Source organism: Cebus imitator, unplaced genomic scaffold, assembly GCF_001604975.1.
Source record: "Cebus imitator isolate Cc_AM_T3 unplaced genomic scaffold, Cebus_imitator-1.0 Scaffold398, whole genome shotgun sequence".
Classification (NCBI taxonomy): Eukaryota; Metazoa; Chordata; class Mammalia; order Primates; family Cebidae; genus Cebus; species Cebus imitator.
This window is the reverse complement of record NW_016107713.1, coordinates 1160748-1172475: the sequence shown is the minus strand read 5'-3', so window position 1 is coordinate 1172475 and position 11728 is coordinate 1160748.

Sequence of the window (11728 nt, the reverse complement as noted above, 5' to 3'; positions counted from 1 at the left end):
CATAATATTGGAAGTTCTGGTCAGGGCAATCAGGCAAGAGAAAGAGATAAAGGGTATTCTCATAGGAAGAGAAGAAGTCATATTGTCTCTGTCTGCAGATTACATGATTGTGTATATAGAGAACCCTATCGCCTCAGCCCAAAATATCCTTAAGCTGATAAGCAAATTTAGTAAAGTCTCAGGATACAAAATCTGTGTGTAACAATCACAATCATTCCTACACACTAGTAATAGGCAAACAGCCAAATAATCAGTGAACTCCCATTCACAATTTTTACAAACAGAATAAAATATCTAGGAATACAACTTACGGGAATGTGAAATACCTCTTCAAGGAGAGCTATAAACCACTGCTCAAGGAAGTAAGAGAAGAAAAAAAATTCCCTGCTCATGGACAGGAAAGATCAATATCATGAAAATGGCCATACTGCCCAAAGTAACTTATAGATTCAATGTTGTCCTCCTCAAGCTACTATTGACTTTCTTCATAGAATTAGAAAAAACTACTTTAAGTTTTTATGGAGCCCAAAGTAGCGCCCATATAGCCAAGACAATCCTAAGCAAAAAGAACAAAGCTGGAGGCATCATACTACCTGACTTCAAACCATAATTCATATTTTTAGTTTACCATTTCTATGTTTAGATATCTTTAGATACACAAATAGTATTGTGCTACAATTGCCTACACTATTCTGTACGATAACATGCTGGACATGTTTGTAGCCTAGAAACAATACACTATGCAATATAGACTGAGTGTGTAGTTGGCTGTACAGTTTAGGTTTGTGGAAATACACTCTATGAGATTCAAAAAATGATGAGATTTCCTAACAGTGAATTTTCAGAACATATCTCTGTCATTAAGCAATACATACCTCTGTGTGTGTGTGTGCGCTCGCGTGTGTGTGGTGGGGGGTAAGAAAAATGGAATAATAACATTATTTAAGCTAACTCTTGCCTTGAAAGGTTGAAAGCATCACAGAAGAACTATTTGAACTGGGTATTAACAAATTATCCACTAACTCCAACTGCTAGATAGAAGCATTTTAGGATGTGTTATGATCTATACAAAAGTAAAAGAAATATCATGGTATGTTATGGAAATAATAACCATATTAATGTAGTTGGCATAAAAAAAAGATGGGTGGGCAAGGAAACTGGTGGGTATGGTGCTGGCCTGCTTGGTTGAGAGAATATTGTGGAGTCATTCAACGTCAAAGGATATGGATATTATTGTATTAATAATGTCAAAGTCAAGAATCATTTTAACTTGAAGTTATAAAATTGGATTAATATGACTTTTGGGTTTCTCCTCAATGCATTTATTGTGCTTTTTAATTTACCTTTTCCTCAAATTCCCATAACACTCACAAAATTACATGATAATTATCAAGTGTCTGTCTCTTCCAGTGAACTGTGAAATTCCTGGTGTTAAAGGTTGTCTATCTTCCCTAAAAAAAACAGCAGGCTTTGAAGGATTGACAAAAAAAAGCAAACTAAGGTTTCAACATTATTGGAAATAGAAGTGGAACTATTACAAGAAAAACATTAAAATTTGGAGATTTTTTGGAGAGTAGTAATTATAAAATTGATATTGATATTAAAAATTAAGTAAATTTCTCAGAAAGAATATGAAAGGCAAATTGACCAAAAGTGAAACTTTGCTTTTTATACATTATGTTAAATAAATGTCAATAAAAAATAGATTTCAATTTGTTTTTTTAAAGAGATAATCATGCCATTTCCATGTTATACGTTGTCAAATGTTTTCTTCTATCATTCAGTAAATACTGGTTTGGAAAAGTTAGTTATGCTAGTAATAGTCTAAGTTTTGCCAGTTTGATAGATATGCCTATGTCATTTCAGCTTCAGCCTGAAGTAATACATGACAACTATGTCTACCTGGATTTGGTGTTTGAGTGTAAAGATGAGCCACTTATGAAAGGTTTTGAGGGTGTTTTTTTCCCCCGCTTGGTTCAATATGTTTGTAGCATATGTTTAAAACACATAAGATTTTGGTTAAAATTGGTTGTACAGTTAGAAACATCTGGCACCACTCAGACAATTTGACCCACTTAAGGATATTTTTCTATTTGATATTCACTTTCTGTCTCTGTAGCTAAAGTTAGAAGATGCCAGTCCGTATGACTATAAGAAAGGGAATGAACACACAGACCGAAGCTGCTTTTGGATGAATTGATTTATTTATCTTCTCCAAAGATAAGGGACGAAAATCACTCAGCTGAGACAGGATTCGGTGGAACCATCTACAGTACTTACTAGATGAAGAGGAAGTTGGCTATTCCCCAAACAAGAGAGTGCCAGCTGCCTGGAGTAGGTATTGATAGAGCTAATTAGCATGGCTAGAGGAGACCACACTGTTCTCTTTGGCATTTCCAAAGGTAATATAGAATCTGGTTTGTTGTAATATGCAATCATAATCTTTTAAAATTATTAAACATTCTTATTTATTGTCATATTCTTTGTATTATGCTCCTTTAGTTATTTCTTCTTTACAGTTATTTGTCCCCTTGATTTGTGACTGTAGCAACAAAAGTGTGTATTTCTATCTCTGATGCAGAGAAAAAAATGTCTATTTTCAAACTAATCTACTTTTTAAATGGGCTTGTTAGTATGATCTTATAATTATTCACAGGCAGAGAAGGTTGCAATGTTTCTACGCTTCAAAATAAAAGTCATAATTACGTCTAGGAAAATGTAATCCTATTTTGTTTTTATAAATGCTTTAATCTCATTCTAATATTAATTATTACACCTTTACTCACAACATAAAATGGAAAATCTCTTATACTCTACAGTGTAAAAGTACTATTAAAAATAAAATAGATAAAATAAATGGCATTTTTATTTTATCATCAAGCATTTGGGTGGAAAGTTTTTTAAAGTTACTTGGTATTGTTTCATGGAAATGGATGTTGTATCCTAATCAGAAATTTAAAGTACTTTCGTAAATAGCTTGAGAAATCATTTTACATTCAAATTTAAGATTCAGAGTTATTTATTTTCACTTATTTGAGCAAAATTTCTCAAATTCCCACCAGATTGATGAAATAAATTAGAATTTTTAAAAGTCATGCTTTATTAGCCAGGCATTCTGGTGAGAATCTGTAATCCCAGTTACTGGAGAGGCTGAGGCAGGACAGTCGCTGGAAACCAGGAGCTGGAGGTTGCAGTGAGCCATGATCATGCCACTGCACTCCAGCCTGGGGGAAAGAGTGAGACTCCATCTCAAAAAATATATATAAATGAACAAAAACATTTAAAAATCATGCTTTATTGTTATCCCAGAACTAGAGTAAGACTGAAGGCTGTACACAAGTTTGGAGTGAAATTTCTTATCTGCAACTGGAGTAGATCTTGTTTTACTCAAAGTTTGATTTCTAGAAGGTAAAAAGTCTTTGGATAGGAAGAAGAAAAAAATACCTGTACAAGAAAGTTTTCTATTGAGATATTTGCTTATTTGTACTTAGAAATAAAAAGAATAATGTTAGAAAATAGGTGAATGCAAAAAAAAATTCCTTTATTTTTCTGATTTTCAGTACTGCTTAGTCAACTAAATTTTAGAAATTATCATTTATCTGTCTTTGGAATTATATTTCTATGCAGTGACAGATGATTGAACGAAGATGTTAATAAGTGTTGGTTTTTATGTTGCAACATTTTCCATTTGTTTGTCCACTTTTCCAAGTGAAGAAAAGGTAAAGATTAGGGGCAAATGGTGATAGAACTGTTGACATACTAACATTTTGACACATGTTCTGTGAAGCCGTTGCAATGACAGGCCCACGTTAGAGGGAAGAATGGAGATGGCTCAAAGCCACCTCTCACCTCTACCTTTTATCTCTTGCCTACTTTTGTGGGTCTTTTCTAGATGTTAGAAATAAAGTAGGGGGAAAAATTAAAAGCAGGCGTGACATTTTCTCTTGTACTGTTGACATTTTAAAAAACATATCTAAATGCTTCCTTCGTCAGAAAAAGCTATTCTAAAATTAAAACACAAAATGCCACAAAGTGACTACACAAAGAGTATAGGGTCTGCTTTTCTTATGCCAAATATCATTGAATATGGGTAAAACTTGCTGCATGTTTAGATTTTTACACCTTCCATAAAAGCATCTCCTCAAGAAAAGATGGGTTGCCCATAGTGAAATGCCTGCATAAGCGTTTTGACTATTTTGAAATTGTTGGTATCAAGCATGATTTCCATTAATTTATGTTGACTGCTTTTACCTCCCAGGAATTGTGCTAATTGAGGATACTTAATGTACAACACCAATTGCTCTCCCCATAAAGCTGATTTTTGGGGAAAGAAAGAAAATACTAAATAATTTTATTAAAATGAGATAGGCATTAATAGACTAGTTAGTAGGCGATTTCTTAGGAAAGATTATTGCACATCTTCATTTACTTTATTACGCCATCATTGTTTTAATTAGCATAGAAGGCAGCATTCTAAGATGCACTATCCCAGAATTCCCAGGCCCTGCCAGGCACTCTTTTTCTCTCAGTTTTTCAATCAGATGATAATTTAGGTACTGCTTGAAGGAATTTTGAAGATAAAAGTAATGTCCCAAAACAGTTGACTTTAAGACAGGGAAATTACCTGGGTAGGACTGACCTAATTACATGAGCTCTTTAAAAGCAGGGAGTTGTCTCTGGTCACAGAGGAGGATGTCAAAGAACTGTGCTCTGGTTGTTACGAATTGCCTGTGGCCACAAATGGAAGTTAGCCTCTAGGAGCTGAGAGCTGTCCCTTATTTACAGCTACTGAGAATATAAAAACCCATCCTACAATCACAAGGTAATCATTAATCTACTAATAATCACAAATAATTGCTTATTCTATCAATAACCAATAAGGTTGTTAGAGGACTTCATGTCCCAGATGACAACTACAGCCTCAGCCAGCACCCTGATGTAAGCCTGATGGTACCCTGAAGCCACACCTTGCCTAGATTTGTAACCTACAAAAACTTTGAGATAACAAATTTGCACTGCTTTCAGATGCTTTTTTTTCTCTTTACCATCTGTTACTCAACAATAGAAAATGAATACAGTTAAGTTTTAAGAAATAATATTAAAAATATATAGCTACCATCAATTCTAATTTTCTTGAGGTAAAAATGTAACTCATACATAAAAGAGAAACTAGTTGAAATTTTGCATTATTAGCATAAAGAATAAAATTTACAGGACTTATAAAGTGTCAGTAACCTAAAAAGGATATTTGTGTATATAATTAAAATATTACATGTAGTTTATTAAGATGCCAAGAGATAAAATACATCTGTTTCTTTTTAAAACCATCCAACATGATTCTGTTTTCCAAACTACACAATCTAAGTTTAAATAATGGTGTGGACTCAATGTCTTTTCTTTCTACCACATACCTCTGTCATCAACTTTCTAGTTCTCTTTGAATAAAAAATTATGTGGCCTAATTTAGCAGCAAATAGGTCTGTCAGCCTGTAGGCAGTGGAGTATTAGTGGAGAGGTCATGATTTTTGGTGTTAGAAATGTTGAAATTATACAACTTAATATGTGCTTCAATTTTCTTATACTTTAAAAAAACTGCTAGAACTATTTCTCAATTTGTTTGATATGATAAATAATACCTAAAGTTCTGCTTGTTAATGAGCATGAGATTACTCAGTAGATGGGATGAAAACACACTGGCTAAACCATAACATGAATTAGATTTAAAATGTAAACTTCATTAAGAAAACAACAACACACACAAAAAAGTATTGTGGACCCCCCTTTTTTGAATCTCACACTCATTTATGTCTGTTCATTCTTACTTTTACAACCCTACTCGATAATAATTTATCAGCTCATATCTGCATTATTACAGCCTCTGATGTCATCTCTCTACTTCAGTTCCTATCAAATATATTCTGTCCTAGCCTGGGCTCTAAATGTCCACGAACTTCAGAATTTTAATAGGATTTTTTTGTGAAAATGCCTATAGTTATTTTGAGAAATGTTTCTGAGCTTTCAAAAAACTCCCCAAATCTCAAATGAGTGCTTTAATGTGAAATTAAGCACTGGCTTGGCGCAGCGGCTCACACCTGTAATACCAGAACTTTGGGAGACCGAGGCTGGCAGATCACCTGAAGTCAGGAGTTGAGACCAGCCTTGCCAACATAGTGAAACCCTGTCTCTACTAAAAATACAAAAAGTTAGCTGGGCATGGCGGTGTGCCTCTGTATTCCCAGCGACTGGGGAGGCTGAGGCAGGAGAATCGCTTGAACCTGAGAGGCAGAGGTTGCAGTGAATCAAGATTGTGCCACTGCACCCCAGCCTGGATGACAGAGCGAGACTCCATCTAAAAAGAAAAAATGAGAGAGAGTGAAAACAAAATTAATTACAAATTCTTATGTTTTAAAATATGATATTCATTATTCAATTTACCTGATTTAAAACATTAGCAATTCGTCACTACTAACATATTAAAGATGTTGATCTGGCTTTCTTTATAACTTTCTTAGGGCTGATCACAACTTATATGTTCTCAGGTCTCCTCTCTCATCAGTTGGAACCATGCATGGGCCCACACCTAGTGCCCATCCCGGTGGAACCTGCTTTGAAATATTTAGTGTAGTTATTTGATGCTATAATTCAATAAATGTTTATTGACTGATTTTATGTGCCAGACATTGCACAGTAGCCTATTGTTCTTTATCTCTCTTCAGTTTGCCTCTCCATATCTATTATGTGTCTAAAGCTAAGATCTGTCTTAGGAATCACAGCCATTCCATCCAGAATACTACTCTCCTCTTTACCTATTCAATACAGCACATTATTGAATTCAATTCACAGTTACTTTATTTATACATGTTCTATCATTATATAGCAAGAGTAACTTTCTCTAAACTTCTAGAGCATTTATAGTTAACCCTCCTTTGTATTGTTTGTTGTTGTATTGCGTACGTATATGTCCTGTCATAATGACGCAGATGCTAACTTGAACTCAGATCATGTGTATCTAGCACAGTTTCATACATATAAAAGGTACTTGGTATTTGTAGATTTACCTGAAAATAGTAAAATAAGTATTGCTTCTGTTTAATCATTGCACTTGTTTAGACATGGTTTCTGTCAAAAAAATAAACTATCAGGGTCCATTGTATTGTTTTCCTTTTCTTCTTTCCTTCACCACACAGATATCATTAATGTCAGTTTCTCCTACCTTGGTGCATTAAAATAATTAATAGGAAACTTTTCCGACTAAAATACATAATAATACCCCATGAGATATAGGGACAGTATTGAGTGGTGATTAAGTGTACAAACTTTGTTTAAACAGCCTAGGTTTAAAGTCTATCTTTTCCACTTTCTAAATGTTTGAGTTCTAAAAAATTTCTTATCAAGTCTGTAGTGACTTAGTTTGTTGACCTATACATTTAAAAGTTTCCTGTATAAATTAAAGTTAGTGTTTGTAATATGGACTCCATAAACAGTAACTCTTTATTTATCATTCTATATGGATATAGAATGGCTTGAATGAGTTCAGTTTTGTTTTCTTGTAAGGAGCCTTCTCTCGACAACACTTATATTAAAGAACATTTTCTGCAACAGGAATAGATGTTCTGATTGTTTTCCAAAGCCAGGAAGCTGAGAACCCTGAAGATAACTTTCATTATTATGGCCATGAAGTGTTCTCATTTTAGTTATGATTACACTACATATGAAACATATTGCATGATTCCTCATAATTCCTCTGTACTTACCAGTTCTCTTTATTAGCTTTGGAATATATTCAAGATTGTAGCCAGCTTGGCTTAAGTTTGAAGGAGATCCTGCAAACCGAATAGATTATACCTGATTTACTTTAATGAAATCCTTCTGACAGATTACACTTCTACTAGTCTTAGCCACAATTATTTTTCTAGGCTCTGTTTTCACAGAAATGTATAAAATCTATACTTCATAAGAAGTATAACAGCTATCTGAAATGACTATGCAATTTGTTTTGTAAAATTAATACTTATCTCTATAGAAACATCAAGAACTTGTTTATTATTAAATATTCATGTAATAAACTATACAAAAAAGAATATTATTTTGAAAAATAGTGGTCTTGACATCGGTTGCCATAAAAATAATTGCTTTGAGATTAAATATTCCTTCTAAACAAATATTAATACAATATATTTTTATTGTGATCCTGAAATATCTAATGCTTTTAAAGTGTGAACCTTACAATATTTATTTGTGTTGGTGTATTGAAAAATGTTTTGCATTAAGAAGGCAAAATATGAATTTTAAAAAAGTAAAAATTACCTATTGTTGAAATAGTCTTTTGATTAATATAACTTTTATTACCATTTAAATATTCCAATGGTGTTTTGATGTTAGCTGTTTTAGATGGTCTTCAAAGTGAAAATATGTTCAAGGAGTATAAACTACGTGTTTAATGTAACATATATACTATGTGGTACTATTCAGACCTCAGCAGATTTAACATGAGATTCTTCCATTATTCCATGGTAAATATCAGATAGATTACTCTGTGGTTGGAAAATCATATTCATTTATATTTCATCACATTAAATAAATTACCTAAAATGTACTACGTAGACACAACAGTAAAATACTTGTGTATGCAGAATATAGGCTCATAGAAATACTTAGAGTGATAACACATTATCTCAACTAAACAAGACATTTCTTCTAATCACTTTTCGAAAGCCAAATTAGCTATTGGATTTTAATTTGAACCTATCAACTTGTAAGATATAAACATATGTATATACAGATTTCTAACAGTAATTATAAAGAGTTGATTGAGTTTATTTTTTGATGAAAGTTATTAGGACTCCAAAAGTAATACTGCTTGATTGGTCTTTTTTGTATACCAGTGTGGTTTGTTTGACCTCATTTAATATAATCTCACTTGCATATGACCCTTTCTTGACATTAGCATTTAAAAGAGTATTTCAATCAAAATGCTGAAATTATATCAAATTTAGACACATTTCCTTTTTTCAAATTTCAGCTAGACATTCTTTGGCCTCCATTTCTGCTGATACTCCACCCTTTTCCAATGTTTGAAGTTACCTTAACTGAAGCCTGAATGATACTTATGCATTATTGAATGATAATTATTGCTTCATGGTTGATTAGTCTCCTATGTCCATCCGATTCTCACAAGAGAGTTTGGGATACAGTAAATGTTGATAAAGCTAATTGCTAACCAACAAAAATTATAGGACTTTCAATTCAACAAAATTCAATGCTTAAGAGGCTTATGAATTAAAATCAGTGGTTTTTGCCATTTTTTAAAATTTACTGTTCCCTGAAAAAAAATTTTATAAAAAGCCTTTTACGCTAATGGCAAAGTCAGAATATCTAACACATAGCTATTTTTCCAGTGAATATCTCTCATTCAAAACATATCCTTAAAGTCATTGCTTCAAGACTTGATGTCAGTGAAAAACATTTTGTCTACTGATTTGCCAAAAGAAATAAAATACATACCACTATTGTTTTGAAATTGTTAAACTAAAAGAGAAGTCAAACAGAGAAATTACAGGATCAGTAGTATTAAACATGGGGAGTGAGATATAAAGAATTAGAGATTTGTTGTTAACTACCAAAGATATCATTTCTACTAAGTGCATCTTGCTAGGAATATTGCCTATTATAAAAGAAGTGATTTTGAAGTTTTAATTATGTCATTGAGCAGCAGGTGGAAAACTGTGATGGAAGAGAACACTATATCAAATACCTAGGTAAAAACAAAATATAGCAGTTTTTCTCAGGATTTCTTAATGACTTCAAATTTTTGTTTAGGATTAAAGACAAAAATATACAGTTAGTTTACAAAAGGAGAAGGCAGGGGTCACTTAATGTTGCCTGAATGTAATTAGCTCTAAATGACAAGATAACTCTGTTAAGACACTGGGAGACATATACTGAACTAAAACTGGCTTTCTTACCATATCCTTGTATATTAGGAAAAAGATTGGGTTATCTGTCAATACTTTATCAGGGTTTTAAAATATGGTTACATATTGATTCAGGTAGCTTTCAACAGAGATGCAGGTATGATTGGCATCTTAAAACCTTGTACTCATAAGAAAAAATGTTCTTCTGTTCTGATTTCTAGCATGGAGGTGGGAGGAAATGGATGCTATCGAGGCAGATTGCAAAGGCAAGAGTCACACCTGAGTTGTGATGAAATTTACTATGCATCTTGGCAACGAGGGAAAGAAGTGAAAGCAGCTGAGAGTTCAAGCATTCCTTTATTCACATTTCTCTTTCCTTTGCTCCCCTGGGAAGAGTTATTGCAAAATGACATTTTTATTTTTTGTAGTGTGAAGCAGCATTGGTTTTGAATTCAAAAAAAGTGACAAGAATTACAGACCTCTTTTCCATTATTTTTTGTTCATTTATAAGAAATTCATAATAGTAGTAACCACCTAACGTAATTGTGTGAATATAATGTCTTGAATAAGTGTTTATGGTGTTGGATCAGTCAGTGTTTACTCAGGGAAACAAAAACTTCTCTTAAAATATTTAAGATAGAAAGAACTTATCATCTGAAGTCAGAAAGAAGAGCTGTGAAACTAAACTGGAGATAGTAAAGTATTAACACCAGAAGAAGACATTGCAAACCCTAAGTGTATTATAAAATATGAAGGTGGTAACACCGGCAACTAGAAAGTGGGTAAGCCAAAGACTACTGGAACCACTTAGGGATTGTTTAGTCAGAGCTGGAGCCAAGAGGAAATATAGGACCTGCCAGAGAAAAGAGAAAAAAATACACTAACTTCCCCCTTAGTTCTACCCTTTCATCTCTCACCACTGGTTCCTATTGCTTTAACCCAGCCACTAAGTCTGCTGCCACAGGAACCTGGTAAATTTAACCTACTGGACCAGGCTTCTGTTAAGAAGAGCCCCACACAGAGGAGGCAAAGAATGGATTCAAGAAAAAAACACACAAAGGACTGGTTCATGGTTTACATAATATGTGCTTGGTAAATAGTGCATCTCTGATATCTTCCATTACTTAATCTCATCCACTTTTAAAGTGTTTATGTAATTTTTATATCTGTAGTTTATATTGATGCCACTGTTGGAGTAGACCAGAACTAAAAATACAGACAGAAAAATACCAGAATCAGGAATTAATTTTAAGCCATGTTTTGATTCCAAATTCTGATTGGCAGCTGTTTCAAAACAATTGACAAATGTACATAAATTGTTCCTGGAATCGCCACAATCCCCAGATTGTCAGATCTTGGTATGGGCTTTTTCTACATAAGCAAGTTTAAGTAGAAGCTAATTCTGACATATTATTTTCCCAGCCTCATCTCTTGCTATTTCCCAGTACTCCTCCATGCCATTTTTTAATCTTCATCTTTGCCATTACCCAAGATTTCCCCTGACTCAGTGATTTCGCCTGCAGTGATCTCTTTGTTGGAATGCTCTGACATCTCCTTGCACCTGCTGCAAGCCAACTAGAGCTTCAGTTCTCAATTCAAATCTCACATGCTTTGTACAATCTGTCCAGATGCCCCTTCATGCAAAATTAATTGTTCTTCCCATTTAGTTATGATTGTACTTGCTATGTGTCTCCTACTATGCCACTTATCACATTGAATCATGGTTGGCTAGATACTTGTTTGTCTCTTCTTACATGACATAAATCCTAAAGAGATTACTTTTTATGTTGCTTGTATCTTCATTTCTTAGCTTA